Here is a 13,431-nt window from a genome sequence, read left to right as displayed (position 1 = left end):
CTGCATTTCCACTGATGGCTGCTGACTTCTGCCTGAGTTCAGCCAATAGAAGACAATGAAGGAATATTGAGAGGTAGAGGGAAGAAGAAGTCAGGATATTTCTTGCTTTCCCTCCCTGTTTCTTGCAGCATTTCTGGCAGCAGTTGTGTCTCCTCCATGGCTCCAGATCCTCCCAGACCTGCCTGCTCCAGAGGGAGATCCCACCCCTTGGGTTCAGATTTCTACCTCCCACACCAACTGGCTTCTTTGATCTTCCACCCCCTCTGTAACCAATTCCCTGCATGAAAGACACTGGAGTTTAAGTCCTCATGAGGTCTCTGTTTCCTGCTTATGATCTAAAAAATATGATGCATTTCTGAAAATATATTTATTCAAACTTCATAAATGATTTTAGTTTGGTCAGGTAGAGATTTCTAGTGTGAAAATAATTTTATCTTAGAATTCTGTGAGCATTACTCCGTTGTGTTCTTGTTGTCAGTGTGGTAATGAATTTAAATGCCATTCTAAAATAGACACTCTGGATAATTCTTGGTTTTTTGTTTTGTTTTGCTTTTGTATTTGTTTTGTTTTGTTTTTTGTTGTTGTTGTTGTTGTTGTTGTTTGTTTTGATCCCTTGTGCTGGGCAGTAGGTGGATCCTTTGGATCCTTTTTAGGTTTAGAAAATTTAAAAGGCCAGGCGCGGTAGCTCATGCCTGTAATCCCAGCATTTTGGGAGGCCGAGGTGAGCGGATCGCCAGAGGTCATGAGCTCAAGGCCAGCCTGACCAACATGCAGAAACCCCGTCTCTACTACAATTACAAAATTAGCTGGGCGTGGTGGTGCATGCCTGTAATCCCAGCTACTTGGGAGGATGAGGCACAAGAATTACTTGAACCCGGGAGGTGGAGGTTGCAGTGAGCCAAGATCACACCATTGCACTGCAGCCTGGGCAACAAGAGCAAAACTCAAAACTCCATCTCAAAAAAATAAATAAAAAAAAATGAAAAAAATTTAAAAAAACAAAGAGAAAAGAAAATTTTATTGCATTCATTAATAGTTTTCCCTATTTATTTTCTTTGTTGTCTTTCCATGAAACTTTCAATCACGTTGTTGAAACTTCTAGACTTGTCTTCTAATTTTCTTATCTTTTATTCTATTTTTCCATTTTTCTTTTTTGTCCCTTTTTGTGGGAAATGTTCTCAACTTTGTCTTCTAACCCTTCTGTTAAACTTTTTTCTATCATCATATTTGTTATTTTCTTTTCTCTTCTGAGATAGGGTCTTACTTTGTCACCCAGGCCGGAGTGATCTCAGCTCACTGCAGCCTCAGCCTCCCAGGCTCAAACAATCCTCCTGCTTCAGCCTGTCAAGTAGCTGGGACTACAGGTGTGTGCCACCATGCCTGGTTAATTTTTTTGTATTTTTCGTGGATATGGGGTTTTGCCATGTTGCCCAGGCTTCTTTTCCTTTTTTTTTTTTAATATTATTCTTTAGAGATATTTATTTAGGATTAAAAGGAAGGATTTTTTAAAAAAAATTAGAATGGTGGCCAAAGGGAAAAGCACATTTCTTTTGCTCCTTTAGATGTTGCCCTTTGATGTAACTGTAGTACATTCAAGTGGACCTGTCCACTAGGAGGATTCAGGAGAGAAGTTGGGCTTGGAGATAAAGATCCAGTTGTCATCTTCATGGAGATTGCCAAGGAGGGGAATGATGGAAACATGAGAAAAAGGCTGCTGACAGTCTTGGAAATAACTCAGTGGTCTCAGCTTCTGCCTGCAGCAACTTGGGGGTTCCTTTCTGGTCAGACACCTTCTGGAAATTTTTGTTTTTAATGAATTGAGATTTTACACCTTCACCTTCAATTTGCAGTTTAATACATTCAGCATGGGCAGGGTGATCGATATACCCTGTAGATTCAAACCACAGTGGCGTGCTTCCACAGCCATACTTTCAGAGCTTCCCTAACACTACATAATTTTCTTGGCTGACATACTCCTGCCCTGTGCCCATATTTGTTATTTTCAAGGGTTCTTGTTCCCTTTAATGCTCTTTAAAAAGTAATAGCATCTTAGTGAGCTATGACAGCACCACTGCACTCCAGCCTGGGCCACAGAGTGAGACCCTGTCTTGAAATGATAATAATAATAACAGAATAGTATCTTATTATTCTCATATATACAGAATGCTTTCTTATTTCCCTGAGGATGTTTTCGTTTTTTGCTTCTGTTACCTATTTATCTCTATTTCCACCAGGCTCTCTTTCTTTCATTTGTTTGCCTTGGTACCTATCTTTTCTCCAGTTTCTGGTGGCACATAGCAGTTCAGTCATATTTAGGAGGTAGACCCCAAAACCTAATTGGTACTATGGGCATGGTATGCCAATAAATAGGCCTCATTCTAGAATGATTGTGTATGATAGGCCATTTCAGTCCAGACCCTTGATATGTTCATATCTATGGGTCAGTTTTCTTATGATGGTCCATTTTCTTGGGGAGCAGAGTCTTTCAATCTTCTGCATGTTTAGGGCTAGAGGTAGAGAAAGCTTAGCTGTCCATACTTTCTGAAACAGAAAGGGAGCTTCAGGTGTCCTAAAGAGACTTTCATTCCATCTCCCAATTTTCAACATGCACTTCACTCCCAATTTCAATTATACCTGGTATCCTTAAGTCAAGAGCATCTCCGGAGCTTTTTTTCTCAAAATAAACCCTCTATGAAGGAGGGGCAGTACAGACTAATGAGCCTAAGGTTACATGATTCTAACAACTCTTTTTGTTTGTTTGTTTGTTTGTTTTTGAGATGGACTCTTGCTCTGTTCCCCAGGCTGGAGTGCAATGGCACGATCTCAGCTCACTGCAACCTCCGCCTCCCAGGTTGAAGCGATTCTCATGCCTCAGCCTCCCAGGTAGCTCAGATCACAAGCGCACGTCACCACGCCTGGCTAATTTTTGTATTTTTAGTAGAGACGGGGGTTTCACCATGTTGGTCAGGCTAGTCTTGAACTCCCGACCTCGTGATCCACCCACCTCGGCCTCCCAAAGGGCAGGGATTACAGGCATGAGCCACCGCGCCCGTCCAGTTCTTCCAACTCTTAAGCCTTTCCAGGAATCTGTGATGTCAGCTTCATTATTGTCGGCTTCCCACCTTGCAAACACTTAGGTTTCAACTTTATCCACTCTAATTCAATTACTATTTATCCAACTCCCTTCTGTCTTCCAAATTTTGTTGATAACTGTGGTATCCACCTGAATTCATGTTTCCTCCTCCATAGTACAGTGTTGTCTGTGGGAATAAGCTACCCAGCCAAAGTCTGTACTTACCAGGTCTCCTTACACCTCAGTGAGGCCATATGATTAGTTATAATCAATAAATCATAAATGCAAGTAGCTTGTTTTTCTCCAGGCCTTTAAGAAGTGTGAACTTTCCCAAGCTTTAGGGGATAATAGATTCATAAGATGGAAGGGGCCTGGAACCTTGAATCACCACAAGGACACAAAACAGGTTCCTCTTTCTTTGCTGACACAAAAATCTGCAATCGACGGTTACATGAGTAAGACATAAATCTCAGGCCGAGGCGGGCGGATCACCTGAGGTCGGGAGTTTGAAACCAGCCTGACCAACATGGAGAACCCCCCGTCTCTACTAAAATTACAAAAAATTAGCCGGGCGCGGTGGCGCATGCCTGTAATCCCAGCTACTCGGGAGGCTGAGGCAGGAGAATCTCTTGAACCAGGGAGTTGGAGGTTGCAGTGAGCCAAGGTCCTGCCACTGCACTCCAAGCCTGGCGACAGAGCAAGACTCCATCTCAAGGAAAAAGAAAAAAAGAAGTGAGTCACCATTTGCACGAGCTTCCTGGTGGAATGGAGAAGTGCTAAGGCAGCATCAGCAAGGATCTTTTTCCAAGAACATGGGTAAGGGAGCTGATTAGTTTCCTAAGACTGCCCTAACAAATTACCATAAACTGGGTAACTTAAAAAGACAGATTTATTCTTAAGATTTTGGCCGGGTTGGTTGTTTTCTAGGTGCTCTGAGGGAAAATCTGAGACCTCTTTCCTTGCTCCTGATGGTTGAAGAAAATCCTTGGCATTCTTGGTTTGTAATTGCATCACTCCAGTCTCTGCCTCCCTCTCAACATAGCTTTTGAACTAGTGACTATGTGTCTGTGTCTCTAAATTTCTCACTTCCTATAAAGACAGCAGTCACTGGATTACTGGATTTAGAGCCTACCTGAATCCAGCATGACCTTCTCTTAACTTGATTAAATCAGCGAAGACTGTTTTCAAATAGGTCACACTCACAGGTACCACAGGTTAGGATTTCAACATATCTTTCTGGGCAACACAATGCAATTCACTGCAGGAGCAACTGCCTTTTTGTCTGCCCTAAACGAAAATGCATGTGGGAAAACTGTATCTGCAAGAGAGTTCGAGGGTCTCAGGTGTAAAAGAGATTCTCCCGTTTGTATCTGAAAGTCTGTCTGAATCTACTTGGTGGTACTTTGGCCAAGCATTTCAATTCCCAGAACTCAAAGCTGTAATCCCTGAGATTCCCCATTAAAGAATAAACAATAAAAGCCTGGTTCTGTAGTGTTTTCCTGAATCAACAGTCTTTAATCCTAGGGGGTAAAAAGGTATTAATATAGCTAGATTTAATGTGGCATTCACAAGCTCTTTTACGTTAGGAGGGACAGACAATGTTCTCAAGCTGCAAAATTTTGGAAAACATGTTATCTAAGCTTCTCCATATTCCCCTGGCTCCTGGGACTGCCTGCTTCCCTCCCTGGGGAAGGTGAAAAGGAGTGAGTTTTCCTGAGAGGATGGAGACCTTCCCATCAACTTTTTCTTCAGAGGGTCCACGAGGGCTAGGTCTTCCCTGCCCCTTCTCATCCTGCACCCCTGCTCAGATTGGGTTTCAACGAATTCTTTAAGCCAGAGAAAGGACAAAGCAGTTCAAAGCTGTTGAAGATATTTCTGGTTTAGTATTCAATACTGAAAGCAAAAGCAAATGACTCCAAGGTCATAATTCCTTCAAATTTCCTCTAGCAGGTTTCCTGTGCCATTGTCATTTGAGGCTGTGAAGCTACTAGGATCAGACCCTCAGCTCCAAACTCCCTTTCTGCTGGTTTCTCACAAATACCTGTGAACAGGTGCATCAACCGTGACTAGCAAGTGGAGTTCTAGGGGGAGAGAAAATCCAAGTCTCTTGTCTCAGAATGCTCCTTTGAACTCCACTTTTCTCAACTGAATTCCAATTCACTATGGATGACTTATTTCATCTAAAAGCTGGAAGCTCTTAATGCACCTAGAAAATTCTTTGTTACTAGACTTAGTAACCAGGCACCAAAACATCTTTTACTGTAGTATCTACTTACCATACTACCCAAGAATGGCACACTGCTCACATCTTCAAAAGCTTAAACCAAGATCGCTACACAGGTGCGTAGTCGTGGCCGAGTGGTTAAGGCGATGGACTTGAAATCCATTGGGGTTTCCCCGCGCAGGTTCGAATCCTGCCGGCTACGGTTTTAGCCTGACTTCTCCCAAATGGTTTCCTTCTAATTGCACCCCAAAGGCAACTGAGTCTCCTGGATTACAATTGTGTCATCTCCTTTGGTAACACTGCGTTGAACTCTGCATTCTAGCTGTCATCATCATTATTAACCCTGCGTTGTAGTTTACCTCTTTCTCTGAGTCCATTACTTTCCTCCTCCTCCAACATCCGAGATAACCTTGTCTCGAGTAAGAGAGAATCTATTGCTGTGGTGTAAACACCACCTAACGTTAATCCTGATTTGAGGAAGGCAATTCTCTTTTTCTCACCTACAAGCTCTGAGAATCGAAGTCAGACTCCATCGAGTTTTCTCTGTAGATAAGTCTAAGTTGCTTGTCTGGTGTGTGAAGATTTTGCCTATAGTGTATTAAGTGTTTTGTTAGCCCAAGTTTAGGGACTGTCATTCAACAGCAACAAGGCATTACCTGTTTTGCAGCAATAACAATGATTGTGATTGCAGCTTCAATATAAATCGTTGGTTTGTAGACAGTACCACACACACTGTATCTTCTCGGCCTAGAAATTCGAGAGCCCAAGAATGGGAAAGGTTTATTAAACCACAGTAAGTGGATGTTAAAGCTAGCCTCCGGCTGCCAAGCCCTTATTATTTTTATTCTATTGATTTTGTTAAATGTCTTCATCTTACAGCTTAGAAAAATTCAGGGTGAAGTTCTCTGGCCCCAGTCTATTCTTCCAATCTTCTCCAGCACATTCAAAGACCAAGAACACTTATCTGGGCTTTACAGTAGATTCAGGAAACAGTGTAACTTCAGACACTCAGTACTTTGGTTCTCATACAGAATAAAGTTGGGAAGAAAAGGTCGAGGGAGAAGACGAAAAGATGTGGAAAAACAAGAAAACGGAAGAGAGGAGAAAGGCCAGGAGATGGAAGGAATGGAACAAAAGAGAAGCTAGCAGTGTGCCAAATATAGGAATGTTCTCACCCCTCTTGCCCACTTTTATTCTGAGTTTCCTCTGTCTTAGCAACCCCTAAATGCCCTTGCTCTTGTTCTGACAGGCAACTTTCCACTATCTCACTCTTTGAAATCAGCCCCTGATGTCAAGGCACTTCTTAAAGTCCAACTCCTCCACAGAGGCATTTGTATTGTTTCCAGTTTGGCTATTATAACTAGTGCTGCCATGAATATTCTTGTACATGTATTTCAGTGAATATAAATAAATATTTTTGTTGGAGAGATATATTTATGGGTGGAATTACAGAGTCACAGTACATGTATACATTCAAGATTTAATATATAATGCTAAGTCATTCTCGCAAGTGATTGAGCCAATTTACACCCCCTGAGCAAGTATCACATTGTCCTGATTGCTATGGCTTTTTAAGTACCCCCCCCCCCCCCCCATTTCAGGTAGCTCAATTTTTATTTTAAATCTGACATACATTCACTAACACATTGCCTGAAGCTTCAGATATTGTTGAAAGCAGCAGTGTTGACATTCCTCATGTGCTCCTGAAACTTGGGAATCTCCTCAAAAGTCTGTGGCCACTTTGTCATCTTCCCTCATACATTTGATCGACATCTTGTGGATTCTATAGTTTGGAGTTGCCCAGGTCAGCCATTGCAGCTGGGGCACACACGAGCCCCCAGCTGGGCCATGTCGATATCTTCATTCCAAGATTTGATGTCTAGAAGGATGGAGGACTTGAACATTTACATGAGCTTTTTGACCATGCAAATAAGAGGCAGATGCTAGACAACTGTATTCTCGTTAACTTTTAATGAGTACATTTTGTGTCATTTAAACCTAGATTCTCCTATGGGCCTTAAAGTAACTGTGACTTTGAGGTTTCAGAATTGACTGGACTGTTTCTCTGATCAGAGCAGCTGGTCTTAGGAGTGAGGAAAGTCGAGAGGGTCCAGTGGCAGTTAAGGAGGAATGGCAGAGGGGTCCCACCGCAGCTCTGTTCTCAGAGCCAGGTAGGGGCCATCACGGGGCAGAAGATGCAAAAAGCGACTTTTCTCCTCGTCGGGGAATCGAACCCCGGTCTCCCGCGTGACAGGCGGGGATACTCACCACTATACTAACGAGGAAAAACTCGGGAGGAGTGAGTTTTGAGTACCTCTAATAAACTTAAGTACTCTTGTCCACTTTTTTAAGTCTGTAAGTTTGTATTCTATTAAATTGATTATACTTGGCGAATTTACACTTTAATCTGCCGCCTAAGCCAAAACGACGGGGTCTGTCAGGACAGCCTGCTCTTTCGATTGTGGTGGTGTCGAGATCTCTGACAGTGTTTCTAGTCATTTGCAACCAGCGAGACCGGGTGACCAAAGCAGTTGAACCATTGATTCCACAGAAACTGATAATTGACCAAAGACTTGGACCTCTGACTAGGACTAAATTTCCATGAAGAGGAAAGCACTATCAGGACTTGTAACAGGTATAGGCTTCAGGAGGGTTTGGAAGGCAGGGAAACGAGAGGCGTCCCCAAGAACCGTACAAAGGTACCGCTAAAGGGAAAATGACTAGGTATCTGCTAATTAAGGCACCCATAATCTTATGAAAATAGTAGGTATTCAATAACTTCCACCCTCCATTGTTGTGGGGTTTCAGGATCGGGGAAGTACCAAACAAATTCAGTTCGCAACACGTGAGTTGGTTTAAATTTCTTTCTTCTAAATTTTCTGTTGTTAATTATCTAAAACCTGGAACTCGTAGTCGGCAGGATTCGAACCTGCGCGGGGAGACCCCAATGGATTTCTAGTCCATCGCCTTAACCACTCGGCCACGACTACACCGAATCCCAACGTTTTTTTTCACGGTATAGACATGAGAAAATGCAAATCAGGATAATTACTATCTAGGTACAAGAAAATGGGCTTTGTGAGTTGAACGCAAACTTTCAGGTACAACGAGAGTTTGGTTAAAAAACAAAAACAAAAACAAAAAAAGCCAACCTCCTGTGCCACCTGGACAAGAGCACTGGAATGAGAGTACTCCCGCGTGAGGATGAGCATCATCAGCGTTCCAAACAAAGAATACAAACTTCACGTTAGTAAACAGTGAGCGAGCTCCCGTCGGCGCCCGGAAGTAGGCTGTGGTCTGAGCTCTGGCAGTGGAGTCTCTGCAACTGGAACTAAACTTTGCTAATTAAGAAGTGGACTGAGACCCTAACTTACGGCCCCCACTTATCTATTGCCTTTGAACAGCCTGTCTTCCGATAGCCCTGGACACTTGTAGGTAACTGAAGACAGAGTGGAAGATTGCATAACTTGTGGGAAATCAGCACTTTGATCAAAGTGGAAAATGGGCAGAAACAGCTGGTGATTTACATGATTTACATGGTTACGACGCAAGGATGTCCACTGTGGCATTGTTTGTATATAGCATATAAATATGCTAACTAGTAAGGGAATGGTGTGATGCATTCCTATCACAGGGTACTATGCAGCTGTTAAAGAATTAGATTCTTATCGTTTTACTTGGAAATGTGTGTAAACTTTAATCCACAAAATAGCGAACATAAATAGTTCTATTTATATCGAATGAACCCCCAAATTAAAGTCCATTAAAAACATCCGAAGGGACGCTCACCAATCTAACAAAAGAGCAAAATGGAATGTAAGTTAGAGACTAAAATATCAATTTCGATTACTTTTGTATTCTTTACATTTGTCATAAAAACAATCTGCATTATTTATATAATTGGAAAATTAAAAATGGAAAAACAGACGCATTAATTATATAACTGGAAAATTAAAAATGGAAAAACAGGCTAAAATATGCCATTGCATACTTACGCATTTAAAAACTGGTTGTGTAAAAACAAAAAAGTTAATACTAATTTATCTGAGGTGTTGAATCGTAGCTCCTCATCGTTTTCTTCTTTTAGCTCTTCTCTCTTTCAAATTTTCAAGCAAAGTATATGTATTTATTTGTATTTTTACTTGAAGTGTTCCCACTCTTCCTTAAGACTACAGGATGATTGTAATACCTTGTTATCTGTTTGAAGAAATAAGGATTGGTGTGGCATGGATATTGAACCAGTAAAAATAATGCTACTATCTAACTATTCTAAATTTCACATTTTAGAAAATGCCTTCACATTCAGGATCTCATGTAACTCTCAGAACAGTTCCATGAGGTGCTGCCACCCACTTTTACAATAAGAAAAATGTCCGGATAAGAGAAGTTTGTACATTCACAGAGCTGAGTATTGAAATCAAAGCATCTTACTCTGTATCAATTACTCTTTCCTTATAGAGATGGAAAATGACACCTTTAAGAAAAGAAAGGCACAGTCTTCTCAGCATTCAAAGGATAAATCCCACTTGGTCGCAGCATATCACCCTTTTTTAAAATTGCTGATTCAATTTGCTAACATTTGTTAAGAATATTTACACCTATTTTCATGAGGAACATTGGTTTGTAATTTTTTTTTTCTCAAACTGTGATCTGGTGTTTGTTCACTTTGTTTTTGCTGAGGTAGGGCTATTTCATTTTTTATTTTTTATGGTAGCTTATTTTATTGAGGTAAAATATATATGTTTAATTTACCATCTTTACCATTTTTAAGTGTACAGTTCAGTAGAAATAAATACATTTATATTATTTGTTTCCCTTCATCCCTCCCAAGTTTTGATATCAACTAATATTCAATTCATAAAATGAGTAGGAAAGTGTTCTCTACTTTTCCAGTTTCTGGAAAAGTTTATGTACACATGATATTATTTCCTCTTTAAAGGTTTGGTAGACTCCACCAATGAAGCCATCTAGGCCTGGATTTTTCTTTTAGAGAGGTTTTTAATTATAAATTATATTTTTAACAGTTATATTACAATTCAGATTATTTCTTGAGTGGGTTTTAGTAGTTTCTACCTTTTGAGAAATTGATATATTTCATCTAATTTGTCAAATTAATTGGCATATTATCCAAAATATTCTTTTATTTTTTGTATAATCTAGGTAAGTGTCCCCTGTTTCTTTCCTGCTACATTTATTTTCTGAGCAGTCCGACTGGAGATTTATCGATATTATTCATCTTTTCAAAGCACTGGTTTTTAGATTTCATCGATCTTCTCTATTGTTTTTCTATTTCATTCTCTTTTGCTCTTTAATATTCGTTCTCTTCCACTTACTTTGAATTTAATTTACTCTTATTTTTCTCGTTTGTTAAGGTGAAACTATAGATGATTGATTGACACTTTTCTTTTTTTAAGGGTCTGGCTCTGTCACCCAGGCTGGGGAGCAGCTGGGGTGTAGTGGCACGATTTCTGCTTGCTGCAGCCTCCACTTCTCCAGCTCAAGCATTCTTCCCACCTCAGCCTCCTGAGTAGCTGGGACTGCAGTCACCCGCCAGCCACCAGCCTGGCTTGTCCCTCCCTCCCTCCCTTCCTCTCTCCCTTTCTCTCTCTCTCTCCCTCCCTCCCTCCCTTCCTTCCCTCCCTCCGACCTTTCTTTCTCTCTCTCTCCCTCCCTCCCTTCTTTCCATCCCTCCTTCCCTCCTTCTCTTTTCTTTTCTTCCTTTCTTTCCTTCCTTCCTTCTCTGTCCTTCCTTCCTTTCTTTCTTTTTCTTTCTTTCTTTCTTTCTTTCTTTCTTTCTTTCTTTCTTTCTTTCTTTCTTTCTCTCTCTCTCTCTTTCCTTCCTTCCTTCTTTCTTTCTTTCTTTCTTTCTTTCTTTCTTTCTTTCTTTCTTTCTTTCTTTCTTTCTTTCTTTCTTTCTTTCTTTCTTTCTTTCTTTCTTTCTTTCTTTCTTTCTTTCTTTCTTTCTTTCTTTCCTGTTTTCCTGTTCTTCTGGTAGAGACGGGGTCTCGCCATGCTGCCCAGGCTGGTCTCAAATCCCTGGGCTCAAGCACTCCTCCTGCCTCAGCCCCTCAAAGTGCTGGGATTACAAGCATGAGCCACAGCACCTGGCCACTTTTTTCATAATAAGCTTTTTTTCTTTTTTCTATAAAAGCTTTTCTTCTATGAAAAGTTTTAGCTGCATTTTGTTACATTTTGTTACCATTTTTATTTAGTTCAAAATAATTTAAATTTCCCTTGTGATATATTATTTGGTTTTAGATTATTTTGTTTAATTTCTGTTAATTGATTTCTGGTTTAATTCTGTTGTGGTCACAAAATATACTTTCTGTAATTTCAGTCCTTTTAAGCTTACTGTGACTTATTTTTTAGTCCAAAATAAGGTCTGTCTTGGTAAGTATTCTATGAGCGCTTGAAAAGAAAGTTTTCTGTTATTGCTGAGAAAAGCGTTATATAAATGTTAATGAGGTCAAATTTGTGGTAATGTGGTTCAAATCTTCTGTATTCGTACTGAATTTTCAGACTACTTGTTCTATCAATTACTGAGAAAGAAGTGTTAAAATTTCCAACTATCAGCCTGGCTCAGTGGCTCACACCTGTAATCCCAGCACTTTGGGAGGCCAAGGGGGGTGGATCACCTGAGGTCAGGAATTTGAGACCAGCCTGACCAACATAGTGAAATCCAGTCTCTACTAAAAATACAAAAACTAGCTGGGTGTGGTGGTGGGCACCTGTAATCCCAGCTACTCAGGAGGCTGAGGCAGGAGAATCACTTGAACCTGGGAGGCAGAGGTTGCAGTGAGTCGAGATGGCACCACTGTGCTCCAGCCTAGGAAACAGAGCAAGACTGTCTCAATAAATAAATAAATAAATAAATAAATAAATAAATAAATAATAAAAAATATAATTTCCAACTATATTTGAGTAATTTTTCTATTTCTCCTTGCAGTTTAGTAGGTTTTGCTACACATATTTTGAAGCACTATTTGTAGGTGCATACATGTGTAGGGTTGTTGTGGCGGCTTCTTGGTGTATTGACCTCTTTATCATTATTAAATGTTCCTCTTAATCTGATTATAGGCAGTAAATAGGGCAATTTCTTTCTCATTTTTTCCCTTTTCCCAGGTATCAAAATTAGCCACTGCCTATTGTCTATCTGAAGAAAATTGTTATATATACTTTGTACAGTTTTCCAGTTGTTTAAGGTGGTAGGGTAAGTCTGGTTTCTACTACTTTACCATGGGGAAGAAACAGGAGTCCTTTTGGCACTGGTCTTAAAATGACCAATTTCACTTTAATCCTGGTGGGATATCATCCTTTCCCTTGAGTTGTGTTTACTGATCCTCTTCCTCCATGATCCTTTTCTTGACTATACACTTTACTGCACCTAATTTTATTCATAATTAACATTGTGAGAGTCAACAATTGCAACAGGTCCATGAAAAATAATTGGTTATTAGATACATGGATATCTTCTTTTATAAAATGTTTGTTCAAGTTTTTGATCATTTAGTTGAGTCATTGATATGTAGCAGTCAGGATTCAATAAAAGAAGCAGAACCACTGGGATGCACTTCAAGCTTCAGCATTATAAAGACTGTGGGGCAGGTTATCAAGAAAGGAAGAAGGAGGTAAAGTGGGGAATATTAGAACAAGCTGGAACCCACAAGCATGAACTGGAGCCCCACAGGATGAACTGAAATCTGTGTCAGCTCTTGTTGCCTCTCCTTGGTGTTGTAGTATTCTACAGAAGACAGGGTCCTTTGCTTGAAGCTAAACACAGACATTTGGTTCAAAAATTACAGAGGTTGAAGGAGAACCCACAGGAAGGTGGGGTAGTTGCAGGCACAAATACTGCCATGTGACAAGATAAGTCAGCAGGTGAGTTAACATGAGCTACAAAATGACTGCTACTTAGCTTTCTTTCTCAAATCTTCTGCAAGAATATCTCTTGGGGACCATCCTAACCAGAGACACACAGAAAAAGAAATTCTGGGGAATGTAGTTCAGCCTGGCCAAGTTGATACCATAGCAGTGAAGATAATGTTTGGTATCAATTAAAAATAAAATTTAAATTTAAAAAATGTGTTAATATTTACATACATAATTAATAACGCTTAATTGTAGGTTTGCAATA

The 13,431-nt window shown here is 40.3% G+C and overlaps 3 non-coding genes across 3 annotated transcripts; 1 reads left to right on the top strand and 2 right to left on the bottom strand.

Moving 5' to 3' along the window:
* Positions 1 to 5,417: 5,417 nt before the first annotated feature.
* Positions 5,418 to 5,499, top strand: TRNAS-UGA (transfer RNA serine (anticodon UGA)). The gene has a single exon. It is a non-coding gene; the product is annotated as a tRNA-Ser (tRNA).
* Positions 5,500 to 7,510: 2,011 nt separating this feature from the next.
* Positions 7,511 to 7,582, bottom strand: TRNAD-GUC (transfer RNA aspartic acid (anticodon GUC)). The gene has a single exon. It is a non-coding gene; the product is annotated as a tRNA-Asp (tRNA).
* A 623-nt stretch (positions 7,583 to 8,205) lies between these two features.
* TRNAS-AGA (transfer RNA serine (anticodon AGA)) lies at positions 8,206 to 8,287 on the bottom strand. The gene has a single exon. It is a non-coding gene; the product is annotated as a tRNA-Ser (tRNA).
* Between the last annotated feature and the right edge of the window lie 5,144 nt (positions 8,288 to 13,431).

The sequence above is a fragment of the Gorilla gorilla genome, chromosome 5, assembly GCF_029281585.2.
Source record: "Gorilla gorilla gorilla isolate KB3781 chromosome 5, NHGRI_mGorGor1-v2.1_pri, whole genome shotgun sequence".
Taxonomy (NCBI): domain Eukaryota; kingdom Metazoa; phylum Chordata; class Mammalia; order Primates; family Hominidae; genus Gorilla; species Gorilla gorilla.
This window is presented reverse-complemented; position numbering and strand designations above follow the sequence as displayed.